Source organism: Lontra canadensis, unplaced genomic scaffold, assembly GCF_010015895.1.
Source record: "Lontra canadensis isolate GAN:19392208 unplaced genomic scaffold, GSC_riverotter_1.0 scaffold77, whole genome shotgun sequence".
Taxonomy (NCBI): Eukaryota; Metazoa; Chordata; class Mammalia; order Carnivora; family Mustelidae; genus Lontra; species Lontra canadensis.
The window spans coordinates 4,346,965-4,360,873 of NW_022631071.1; the positions used below are offsets into that span (position 1 = coordinate 4,346,965).

Consider the following 13,909-nt stretch of genomic DNA (forward strand, 5'->3'; position numbering starts at 1 on the left):
AAACTTTCTTCCAAAAATATAGCATGTAATATTAGTGATAGTACCCAGCATCATGCTTCCCCCAGAACTTAGTGATACTTAACTGTGGATTGATTGCCACTAGGTCAAGAACTAAATGTTTAGAAAAATCAAATAAGCATGTTAGGACAGAATACCAAAGGGCAAATCTTAAAAAAACTAACATCATATGAAAGTTTTCTCTTTCAGTAATACCCTCAAATTATGGCTAATTCATGCTTCTTTTGAGAAAACATAAAAGAAAAATAAGTCCATGACTGTTAAATAAAGAATAGGTAAGAACACCATGTGACTTTGATTTATTATACACTCATTTGTCTTTTTCTTCCCCTTTTGACTGTAAACTCTGACAACAGAGTTTACTTTTTCCATCTTTGTATTGCCATATTACCTAAGCGCAGAATCTTACATGTAATGAGCTCCTAATGAGTGTATGTTGCAATTAAAATTTAGGTCATTTTATTTTAGTAAATTCTGGATATAAATTCCATACTACCTTTATTTATGAAGAGTATGATTCACTCTACTGAAGAAAAAGAAATTTATTCCCCAGTTACCCAATTGCTCAACCTTAACAGTTGAGAAGTTTCTTTCTAGTAACTCTTTTGGAGTAAACAGCAAAATTTATTAAGGTATATTGAATTTTTGAACTATTTGTGCACTCTTTTCTCTATTTCGAAAACAAAATATATAATAATTTGGCTTAGGTCATAATACATGATTTTATATGTAGAATAAATGTTCATATCTAAATTACACCTTATCACTTTGGTCAGTGAAGAATTAAAAAATGACTAAAAGCCGTAAGAAAATGGAATGAAGGGAGAGTAGTGTCTGAAATGATTAGTACTGCATAGAAACAGGATAGTCCAGATTTTACTGAATAAAATTATAATTTTTTTCTTTCAAAAGTGCAGAAAAGGTTGTTTTTTTGTTTGTTTAAAGATTTTATTTATTGGGGGGCGGGCGGTGGCCACGGAGAGGAGCGGGGGGCGGGGCGGCGCGGTCTGGCTCCGGCTGGGACAGGAGTGTGGCGCAGGAGGCGGGCCCGCAGGCTGCTGAGGTCGGCCTGGGCAGCGGCAGAATCCTTATGAGTCCACACGTTTCTGCTGAACTTGTAAAAGAGGCACTTGGGTGATGGATTAATAGGAACATTGAGATTCTGTGAAAAGTTTGAAATCGGAGAGTATTCAATTTTCACCCTAGTCCGGCAGCTGTGCTGCTCACTTAAATACAGATGAAGACCCCATTCGGGAAGACCCCTGGCCAGCGGTCCAGAGCAGATGCAGGCCATGCTGGTGTGTCTGCAAGTATGATTAAGAAAAGGACGTCCCACAATGACCTCTTGGATCAGCGATGCGCACCTGGCCCACACGATGATCGGCAAGGTGGTAGAGCACATGTTTGAGACAGAGGACGGCTCCAAGGACAAGTGGAGGGGGTTGGTCCTGGCACGCGCCCCCATCATGAACACGTGGTTCTACATCACCTACAAGAAGGACCCTGTCTTGCACATGTACCAGCTCTTAGATGATTATAAAGAAGGCGACCTTCGCATTATGCCCAATTCTAACGATTCTCCTCCAGCAAAAAGGGAGCCGGGAGAAGTTGTGGACAGTGGTAGGCAAACAGGTGGAATATGCCAAAGAGGACGGCTATAAGAGGACTGGCATGGTCATTCATCAAGTGGAGGCCAAACCGTCGGTCTGTTTCATCAAGTTTGATGACAATTTCCATATTTACGTCTCCGATTTGGTGAAAATATCCTAGATGTCATCATGGACTTGGCCAAATTTGTGGGAACTATTAAATATCTAATTTGTAGACATAAAGACATGATTCTTTTCCAGTTTAATGAAAGCTTAAATGTCCCTGTGAACCCACAATCTCTGCCAGCAGAACCGGTTTGTTCTGAATAGTACAGATTGATGTGAACACAGAGCATTTTGTGTAAGAACTCCTTCATCTTACGAGAAGTCTGTGTGTCTGGAAGGGAGTTCCAGGCAAGTTTGGTGAAGTTAAGATAGCACCGCAGTCATGTAGACTGGTCTAGACAGCCCCAGCTCCCGAGCACCGTAGTTCTCCCCACCTGCTGCCACGCTGCAAGCATGGTCTGGCACTGTCAATACTGACTTCTTCGTTGAGACATGTATGGACCTCTCCCTGTCCACATCTGTGTGTGTCCATACGTGCCACACACACACACACACACACACACACACACACACACGCTTCCTTGGAAGTCCTTTCCTTGTGGATGGGGCGGGGGTTCAATAATATTCTCCAGTTTAACAGGAGTGCTTGTCCTAAGTCAGTCTGATTTCATATATTACTGCTGTTTATTTAAAAGTAAATGTGGGCACAGGAGACACAGGGACGTTCAGCTTGCTTTGGAGGTCAGAATTCAGACGCCTTTTCAGTCTGGAGGCTTTAAACCATGAGTCCGAATAGGAATCATTTGTGAACAGTTGCTGGACCCACATTAGAATTTAACAAAACAGAAAGCTGGGTAAAAAGATGCCTTTAATTTCTAAGCTTTGTAAATTTTTGTTTACATTTTTTATCATAAATACTTTTTTTTGTTTTAAAGCAAAGCCCAGGTACTTGGTCTATATGGTGTGATGCTGGGGTGCTTTAGACGGCACAACCTGGTCCGTCAGTCTATACGATCAGCAGTCTGGATTCTAGTACGTGATTTGAGAGGCAACAGTGCGTCAGTGGTTTGCGTGCATGTGGTAAGTTCCTGGCAGAACCTAGTGCTTTGATCCAGAAATACAAGTTTGAGAGTGGTGTTTCGGCCTTCTGACAAGTTCTCTGGGACACTTTTATTTTTATTACTGTTCTTACTGATACCTGGTTGTGGTCAGAAGGCTTCCGCCAGCTGTTCCCCACAGAGAATATGTAGACATGTAATGGCCCGGGTCCCCTGACACTTTCTGTGGTGCTGAGCGGTCTTGGCTCCCGGTGTTCTGCTGACATGGACTCTCCTGTCATCGCTCTAGCTTGTGGGTGTGACTGTGGCCCTCAGCCTCACAGCCGTTTCGTGGCTTGTTCCTGCAAGGTGGTTTTGACCGAAATAGAATCACAGAAGTGGTTAGGTGGCAGTGACATGGTCATCTGTCACGTTGTTTCAGATGAACCCTGACGGTTTGAAAGCCAGGAGAGAGGCAGTACGGAATCCAGTGTAGAGGTTGGAGAGCTTACCCGAGGTTGGGGCAGAAGGCTAAATGCACATGTTGCCACCCAACTACCAGCAGTCCATGCAGCCTCTGTCATGGTTGTTCTCAGTACCGGAGATTCTGTTGTTGGTGGCCTTACTGCTCATGGTCCGCGTGGTGCCTGTTTTGCCTTCCGAAGGCTGTGCGTTGTCATGCTGTTGGACAGTGAACCCTGTGCTCTAGGATGCAGTCCCTCCCCTCGGGCCACAGGGGGAGCTTGTCTGCCTCTGCGCCTCTCCCTGTGGTCCCTGCCTGGTCTCACACTTCTCTGGCTTCATCAGGGGTTGTGGGGCAAGACTGTCTGTCACCTTTTTCCCAGTGGCTCTGGTCAAGAGTCCCTGCATGCCAGTCTCCAGGCTGAGTCCGCTCCCCGAGCACAGGCAGACATGTGTGCCCCAAGAGTAGGGCGTCTGGTGTGTGCACTGTGCGAACATGGTGCAGTGGCTTTGGACTGAAAACCAGTGTTCTTTGGAGTATCCTGAGGGCTGGGTCAGTGGCAACCTTCCCAGCATCACTTGACGACTTGCATTGTGGTTTTCCTGCAAGTACCTTTAGCAACTTCGATACCACATGGTCTGCCACTCTCCTGATGAACGTGACAGGTGATGATCACCATTATTTTCATCATTTCCATTTGTTGCCTTTAGGTCAGAAGGAAGGGGAAGGGTTTTTTTTTGTTTTGTTTTCCTTTCTCCCCCCCATTCTCTTTTATTTTGGTGCCTTAACCCACACTTGCGCCATGACTGATTCCACTCCCTCGCCCGGTACTTCAGGCTTTGTTCTAGGCTCATGTTTCAGATCTGCATGCATTGCTTACCTTTTCCTGGTATCAGAATGTTGGTTCCTTGTTGTAGGAGCTTGACATGAGTTTCCAAAATTATCATGGGACTTGTGACTGCACAAGCCCTGAACCTGTATAAAATGTCCCAGCCTTCCTCACTGACCTGCTATCGTGTTCCCATGTCGCATGCCGTGACGTCCAGCTGCCACATGAAGCTTCCAAGGAGAACCTTAAATGCAGACCATCCTTTTTTGCATGCTCTATTCTAAGTAGAATGTTCAATGTAACTAACTGAACTTGCATGTGAAAGATATTTAGGTTTTTTGTTTTCTATCTTTGTTTTGATTTGTTTTCTGTTTTCTGTATATTTGCTTCCTGTGCCATCGTAGTGGTTCTAGGATGAGAATGCACTGGCGAGCCAGAGCCAGCAGAAGGTGATTTCCCAGCTCTGTCTGTCGTGCAGCATTTGAAGGGACTGTGCATTCTTGAAGCGCCCAGTCACCTCTCAGCCAGAGTTCATTCCTATTCTGTTTTAGGTGCCAAACCCTGCAGTGCATTGGGCTCGAATCTCTGAACCCTGTGGACCCATTAGAAAACTGTTCTGATTGTTACAAATTGTAGTGCCTGAAACCATGCACAAGCTTATTGTCTTAAAAAAAAAAAAAGACAGAAAGAAAAAGAAAAAAAGAAAGTTCTCCAAAGACAAAACAGGAACAATAATTATAACAAAATAATTATGGTCAAAATGTCTGTGGTTCCTTGGAAATGCTGCACTTTTTGTATTTCCACCATTAGTGCGGTGTGAGTGGATGTGCATAGTTCAGAGTTCTTCGTGTTGGCATCTTACAATTAGGTAAATGACCTCATCTTTCAGGCTTGAGTTCATTTTTAATTTTATTTTATATAATGTGTAGACAGTTCCCTGTTCTCTGCATTTAGAAGTATAAACAATATAAATCTTAATTCTGTAAGTTATTTTTATAATTATGATGTAACTCTATCCTATCCTTAAAACATTTAAAATAAACCCTTTATGTGCAACTTCAAAAAAAAAAAGATTTTATTTATTTGACAGACAGAGATCATAAGTAGGCAGAGAGGCGGGGGTGGGGGTAGGGAAGCAGGCTCCCCGCTGAGCAGAGAGCCCGATGGAGGGCTTGATCCCAGGACCCTGAGATCATAACCTGAGCCAAAAGCAGAGGCTTAACCCGCTGAGCCACCAAGGCTCCCCTGAAGAGGTTGTTTTTAAGTAATTTAACACCAAACAACCTAGCATTCCTTATTCCATAGATGTTTTATATCTTCAGCATCCACTTATATTTTGCATCAAATTATGTAGAAATAAGTAAGTTTATAGATTTAATAAACTTTGTCTCCACTTACTTCATTGATTTAGTTGAGAAAAGGTCCTCTTTTATCCATAAATAATTCATAGCTGCAAAATGTGATGACGGCAAATCGTTCAAAATCCTAAATGTTGTATAATTTGCATATCTGAAGATTAGGAGTGTAGATGTGTGCCCTTTAATACACTTGTTTGTGTATATCTGTAAATTACTAGCCCTACAGATATTGTTTATTTTTATTCAAAATTGCTGCAACTCAAAAGACCAATGAATGACTGGAAGTTATCCTTCCCACTTCTGTGAAAACAACCATTGGTTTGTGGCTATAGTTGATGTTCATAGAGCCTACTAAATACCTCTGTGTTTTCTAGAATACTCAAAGATGTTACTCCATCTTTGCTTTTCCCAATATTACTTGATTTGTCTGCTGCTAATATTTAGCTGTGGTCCATAGACAAGCTTTATTATTTAAGACTTACTTTTTCTATATCCTTGTTACATATCTTAAATCTTTGTTGATTGCAGCCCCCTCTTCATGTTGCATCTACTTCAGATATATTTATATATAATTCACATGTATATATAATTGAAAACTGGAATCCCTGAATCCCTTTCTGTCCAGATTAACATCCAATAAAGTTCTGTGTGTAAAATTCCCTTTGTAAATGTGTGTATGTGTGTGTGTTGTTCTTATATATAAACCAAGAAGATAGCCACAATCTATACAATATTATCTGAGAGCAAAAAAATGTTTACCTAACTTAATTAACTATAGTTTAAGACCTTAAAGCCCCTGTTATAATACAAATGCTTCTTAGAAAAGGCAAAATGTAAAAACCTTTAGAAGAATTTACTCCTTCACTTCAATTATTTTATCAGAGTATCCATAAAATGAAATATGACTAAAGAGCAGTGCCTGGATGGCTCAGTTGGTTGAGTGTCTGACTCTTGATTTCAGTTCAGGTCATGATCCCAGGTTCCTAGGTTGAACCCCACATCAGTCTCTCTGTTCAGCAGAAAATCTGTTTGAAGATTCTCTCTCTCCCTCTTCCTCTGCCCCTCTCCTTGTTCTCTCTCTCTAATTCAAATAAATAAATAAATAAATAAATAAATAAATATTTTCAAAAGTATGACTACTGAGTGGGATATACAGAATGCATAACTATTGATAAAAGGGACTAAAGAAGAAAAAGATCCAGAGCATTGGGCTTCCTGGAAGAATTGGTTCCCATGATATTTAGCAGTGTCAAGCTCTGAGTACCCCAAAGACAACAAACCACTGGGCACCCAGGAACAAATGAGCTGGAAAAATATTAAAGAAAGATATTGCTTCTTTCACAACTTTACATTGAACTAATCCCTGCTTCTATCTACCTTGGATGTCTTGCTAGCATTAGCATAGGAGTCAGTTCAATGCTGGTAGACTTGTCACATCTATCCATACTAGAATGGCTGCATTCTAGTATGTTGTTGTTGTTATTTAATTCTGGATATCATTCATAGATATTCTTGATTGAAAACAAGCACACAAACGCACATGTTTAAACAATAAGATACTGCAACTTTAGAGGGTGATGTGTAAATTCAGATGGAACTACTGACCTAAAATCTTTGATAACTGTTCTTATCTTATGCATAAATTACAGAGAAGGTAAGAAAGAAAATAACTTTATTGTATAACACTTTTGGGTAAAAAGATCATCCATAATAGGATGGAGTATTTACAAATGCACCATAAAGCAGTATTTAAAACTGGAACCCCTTTCTGTCCAGATTTGCATCCAATAAAGTAAAATTCCCTATATAAAAATAAGGGCCTCTATTAGCAAATGGTTAGTTTCTACATAGGGAGTAAATAGGACCCAAAGGCATCTCCAAATTGTGTCCCTGTAAATGTCTAACAGTTAGAAGATGAAAATGTAATTTGGTCATCTGGACAAATAACTATTATGCCCTCTTTTTAAGCCTCCCTGGTCTGCTTTTTACATTGCCCAGGCTGTGTGTGGTGACTGGACTATGTCCAAGCTGTGCTGCTGCTCAAAACCTGACACACATTGTGCTTGTGCAGTTGGAATGAGAAAGTGTTGAGGAACACAGCTTTCTTATTCATATGACTGTGCACCAAACACTGGGAGGCCTGAGACATGAGATAGCCAAATGGTCTGTCAATTGTAGCTTTTTCTTTAACTGTGAAGTAAATCTTAAAATAAATCTTTACTTCATGACATTTGTTACATCAAAACTTGGTGTTTGCCAGTTGCAGAATAGCAATAAACAACAACCCTTTCTACTGTGGTTAATACCAGAAATAGGAAATTAGAAATAATGCTTTGCAGTGACTGTATCATGCTAAACTAGATTACTTCAAGAAGTACTCAGAAGCTGGTTTGTTTGTTTGAAGTCTATAAATGAGCCTTATGAAAGACCAAGTCTAAATATTTCTTTTTCCAAATAGCTTCAAGCTCTTGTTCTTTATGTGTGTCCCTCAGTATGAGTATTTAAAAACAATTTTATTGAGATATAATTCATATACTATGCAATTCACCCATTTCAAGTGTACAATTTAATGACTTTAGTATATTCACACAGTTGTATGACTATAACCACAGTGTAATTTTAGCATTTAGCACAATGTAATTTAACATTAGTAGTACAATACTATTTATTATATTGTACAATAATAGCAACTATTTATTGTTTTGTACTTTTTTGCATGTTGTCTTTAATTCACACAACCATCTTCTCAACTAAGTATTAGTCTCCTCAATTTGAAGATAAAGAAACTAAGGCTCAGATAGATTATAATGCTTTCCCAAAGCCACATAGTTGATAGAGCTGAAATTTCCATCCAGTTCTATCTGCTCAAAGCTCCCATGTTTTTTTTCCAGTATGTTAAAGTGAGGTAGGGTATAGAAAATTAAATCTCAGATTGAACCATATAAAATTGACAATATTAAGTCATTTCTCACCTGCAAAAATGACAATTTCATACTATTTAAATAAGTGTTCAATGACTTCTGTTGGAATAGACCTTAAATTATTGTGCCAGTCTGCAAAAAAAGCCTTTAGTATACTTAAGAAGTTGGGATCTATAGAAGCTAATAAAGATGCTATATAGAGTTGGCCCTTGAACAATATGGGTTTGAACTATGCAGATCTACTTATGTGTGAGTTTTTTTTTTTTTTACAAATATGTACAGTACTATAAATATACTTGCTCTTATGATTTACTTAAAGACATCTTTTCTCTAGGTTACTTCATCATAAGAATATAGTATATAATTCATACAGCATCCAAAATATGTGTTAATTAACCATCTGTGTTATCAGTGAGGCTTCCAGTCAACAGTAGACCATCAGTAGTTAAGTTTGGGGGGAGTCAAAATTTATACATGGATTTCCAACCACATCAAAGGGTTGGTGCCTCTAACTTCTGCACTGTTCAAGGGTTAACTGTACTGCCAAATGTCTTTTTCTTCCTCCTCAGGTCATCTTAAATAGCCTCATACCCATGAGGAAATCCACCTGGCTCCAAGTTGGTAATCAAAAATAATTGTAGGTTTTTGTTTTGTTTTGTTTTGTTTTTTACCTTGAATTTCTTATAAAAGGAATAGAAACATGTAGGGTATTCTACAAATATGAGGGGCATTATTGGCTTAACTTAAGTATATAGGAGTCCAGAGTCCATCTCAGAATTTCACATCATTCCTTTCATAGTGAGAATCTCTGTTGAAATAAAACTCAGGAATAGGCCAAGGATCAGAGAAGACCTAAGTATGTCTGTTTTTCACATTCTTTGGTAATGGATACATCAAAGCAACTACATAAAATGCACATAGATTTTAAGCTGTGAACTACTCTATAGGCATGGGTAAGAACCTAGGAACCTCATTTTATTAAAAGAGAGCTCTGAACTTCTATGTTGATTTAGCAAGGAACCACACACTACTATCTGCAGTACCTAATGGAAAAAAAAGAAAGTATTAAAACTGCCATGTCTTGTATCTGAATGAGTTATTGATCTTATTCTCACTGACTTTAAACACACACACACACACACACACACTGATAATGGTATGGGTTGGCAGAGGGACAGGGTGTTTTTGTTCTGTTTTGTTCTCTCTCTTTTTCTCCCAGCCAAGTACTAACCAGGCCCAATCCTGCTTAGCTTCTGAGATCAGATGAGATCAGGCATGTTCAGAGTGGTATGGCTATAGACTCTTTTTCTCTATTCATTTGAGAAGGATTATTATAAATCTTACTTTCTTTAGAGGACTCCTTATGATACTTATGGTGAAAATGTAAATTCAGCTGTTTATCCTTTTTAAGAATACCTGATAAGATCATCCTTATGTGAAAGAGCCTGACCATTAAAAATGAATAGTTTCCTAACAAATATTATTCTTGTCTAATTTCTATCAAATAATTCCGTGTGGCACTAGCAAGTACTATAAACCAGAATCTCAGTAAATTGTTTTATTCTCCTATATTAATTTTGGCAGCAGATGATTACTATAGCTGCAATTAGGCATCATGTTACCTTTTTAATAACACCAGGTGACAGGGGTAAAAAAAGAAAAAGGAAAAGTTTGAATTCAAGATAGTTGTAAATTGCCTTATAGGCTTTGGTTCTCTTTCATCTTCATCTTAAATCCCTGTCATTGTAAGGAAAGTAAATAGCATGTTGCCTTGTGATGGATTAGCATTGGCAGACACAGCTGGGCATACCTAGAACGGTTGTTGGAAGCCAAAGTTACCTACATCTGTTGCCCAAATTACCTGTGTCTATTGACACTAATGATAATCTTCCTTATTAACAGGCTTACCTCACAAGATGTTTCTGATTAATTTCTCAAGAGAGGTGATGCTTTTCTGTTGATTTAAAGATCTGCCTAACCACTATTTTATCCAAGCTATACAAACTCTTCTTGTGTGTATATTTTGGATAAGACTTGATATAATTAAAAGAACTATCAAATTCCTCTCTTTTGTTTGAATGTAAATCTAAATGAAGATGCCACTGGCAAACTGTTGGCATAATTATCTCCAATTCCTATGAGTTATTGTGTTTAATTGCTGAAGAAAGTATTCACTGAGGTTTTTTTAAGGTCCTCAATACACATTTTTAATTCTTCTTTTAAATTATGCCAATTAAATCTCTGCTCATCCCAAGGTCTACTCAGAAAGCAATGACACCTCCATCTTTAGGCTTCCAGAAATATGAGAATTTGCAGTTACAGAAGTAATTTTCTGCTTTATTCAAGATTTTCTACCTTAATTCATACTCTTATAGATAACTATTAAATTCTTCCTTGCAAAAGCTATAAATCTTCTGGTAACTCTTATGGCAACATTATGTAGAAGGATTCTTTCCTTCTGGGAATTGAACTAGCAGATTATAATTTATCCAGTATCATTCTCTTCTTAAAATTTTTTGTCATGCAGAGTCCCATTAGGTTAAAAAATGTCTCATCATTCTATTATACAGAAGTCCTGATTTCTTGCTAAGCTGGCTCTTCATCCAGTTATAAATTATATCTAGAGAGTGACATTTCAGAATCAACATTGTGCACATAGAATCAACCTGCTCCTCCATCCATCATTTCCTTCAGAAACACCGATATGCAAATCATTTTTTTTACTGATAACTTGGGTCAAGCCTGTATATAGCACAGGAACAAGACAACCTGTGTGGTGGAATAATATAAGGGATACTTTCCAACCCAGTTCCTAATATGGTGTTTCTAACCCTCTTCGAGTCTCCATTTTGTTTCTATCACAAACACTTATAATTATAAATGAGTTCAAAGCTGGTACAAAGTGTGAATAAGACTATGACTTTGGAAGTGAGAGTGTGGTCAACTAATTACTTTTTTTCATCTGAACTTGTTTTTTGTTCCCTCTTTATTGAAGTACTTCAAAAGAAACTTTTGAATTTGCTCTGAACATCCCATAATAGGGCTAATAAAAGGGCCCTAGTAGGGCTAAATGTTTAGACGCAAAAATCATGCAAATGTTACAGTGTGGAAAGTAAATTCTATATCTACAGTAAAGTTTATAGATACTAGAAAGGAAGCCCTGTACTTCCTCATCACCCCCAAAAGAATGGTTTCTTCAGAAATGAGTGGCTTCTTTTCATTTATAAGGCATAAGAACCATAGAAATGGCAAAGGAGACTGATCTTTGGGACTGAGCTCAGAGGGAGATAGGTTATATGTAAGAAGGACATTTCTTTTGGAGGTCATGTTTCTTTAGTCACCTGCAGTTTTATGGCATCTTGTATAAATTGGATAAAAGAGCTTACTTGCATGTGCTTGCATGAGTACAGTGAAAAGTGATGAACATCCCAGGGTGGTTAACCCTGGTTACCTTAGTGGACAGAGATGGATAGCATGAATGGAGAGAGATATTTAAGGTTTTTATAAGACTATATTTTTAGAGCAGTATTACAATCACAAAAATATAAAGGTACAGGGATTTCCCATATACTCTGCCCCCACACAAACATAGCCTTCCCCATTATAAATATCATTCATCAGAATGATACTTTTTCTTTTTTTCCAAGGATGGACCTACATTGACACACCATAATCACTCAAGATCTATAGTTGACCTTAGAATTCATTCTTGATGTACTACATTCTATGGATTTGGACAAATGTATAATGAGATGTATCCACCATTGCAGTATCACATAGATTATTTTCACTGCCCTAAAAATTCTCTGTGCTCTGCCTATTCATCTTTCTCTATCACCATTCCCCCAGAAATTAATGATATTTTTTTATTATTTTTTATAAACATATATTTTTTCCCCAGGGGTACAGGTCTGTGAATCGCCAGGTTTACACACTTCACAGCACTCACCATAGCACATACCCTCCCCAATGTCCATAACCCCACCCTCCCTCTCCCAACCCCCCTCCCCCCAGCAACCCTCAGTTTGTTTTGTGAGATTAAGAGTCACTTATGGTTTATCTCCCTCCCAATCCCATCTTGCTTCATTTACTCTTCTCCTACCCCCTTAACCCCCCATGTTGCATCTCCTCTCCCTCATATCAGGGAGATCATATGATAGTTGTCTTTCTCCGATTGACTTATTTCGCTAAGCATGATACCCTCTAGTTCCATCCACGTCGTCGCAAATGGCAAGATTTCATTTCTTTTGATGGCTGCATAGTATTCCATTGTGCATATATACCGCATCTTCTTTATCCATTCGTCTGTTGATGGACATCTAGGTTCTTTCCATAGTTTGGCTATTGTAGACATTGCTGCTATAAACATTCGGGTGCACGTGCCCCTTCGGATCACTACGTTTGTATCTTTAGGGTAAATACCCAGCAGTGCAATTGCTGGGTCATAGGGTAGTTCTATTTTCAACATTTTGAGGAACCTCCATGCTGTTTTCCAGAGTGGTTGCACCAGCTTGCATTCCCACCAACAGTGTAGGAGGGTTCCCCTTTCTCCGCATCCTCGCCAGCATCTGTCATTTCCTGACTTGTTAATTTTAGCCATTCTGACTGGTGTGAGGTGGTATCTCATTGTGGTTTTGATTTGTATTTCCCTGATGCCGAGTGATATGGAGCACTTTTTCATGTGTCTGTTGGCCATCTGGATGTCTTCTTTGCAGAAATGTCTGTTCATGTCTTCTGCCCATTTCTTGATGGGATTATTTGTTCTTTGGGTGTTGAGTTTGCTAAGTTCTTTATAGATTCTGGACACTAGCCCTTTATCCGATATGTCGTTTGCAAATTTCTTCTCCCATTCTGTCAGTTGTCTTTTGGTTTTGTTAACTGTATCCTTTGCTGTGCAAAAGCTTTTGATCTTGATAAAGTCCCAATAGTTCATTTTTGCCCTTGCTTCCCTTGCCTTTGGCGATGTTCCTAGGAAGATGTTGCTGCGGCTGAGGTCGAAGAGGTTGCTGCCTGTGTTCTCCTCAAGGATTTTGATGGATTCCTTTCTCACATTGAGGTCCTTCATCCATTTTGAGTCTATTTTCGTGTGTGGTGTAAGGAAATGATCCAATTTCATTTTTCTGCATGTGGCTGTCCAATTTTCCCAACACCATTTATTGAAGAGGCTGTCTTTTTTCCATTGGACATTCTTTCCTGCTTTGTCGAAGATTAGTTGACCATAGAGTTGAGGGTCTATTTCTGGGCTCTCTATTCTGTTCCATGGATCTATGTGTCTGTTTTTGTGCCAGTACCATGCTGTCTTGATGATGACAGCTTTGTAATAGAGCTTGAAGTCCGGAATTGTGATGCCACCAACTTTGGCTTTCTTTTTCAATATTCCTTTGGCTATTCGCGGTCTTTTCTGGTTCCATATAAATTTTAGGATTATTTGTTCCATTTCTTTGAAAAAAATGGATGGTGCTTTGATAGGAATTGCATTAAATGTGTAGATTGCTTTAGGTAGCATAGACATTTTCACAATATTTATTCTTCCAATCCAGGAGCATGGAACATTTTTCCATTTCTTTGTGTCTTCCTCAATTTCTTTCATGAGTACTTTATAGTTTTCTGTGTATAGATTCTTAGTCT

General features: G+C 38.8%; 1 pseudogene; it reads left to right on the forward strand.

The window, feature by feature from the left end:
* The first annotated feature begins 1,255 nt into the window (after positions 1 to 1,255).
* LOC116881802 lies at positions 1,256 to 1,788 on the forward strand (annotated as a pseudogene).
* Positions 1,789 to 13,909: the final 12,121 nt, after the last annotated feature.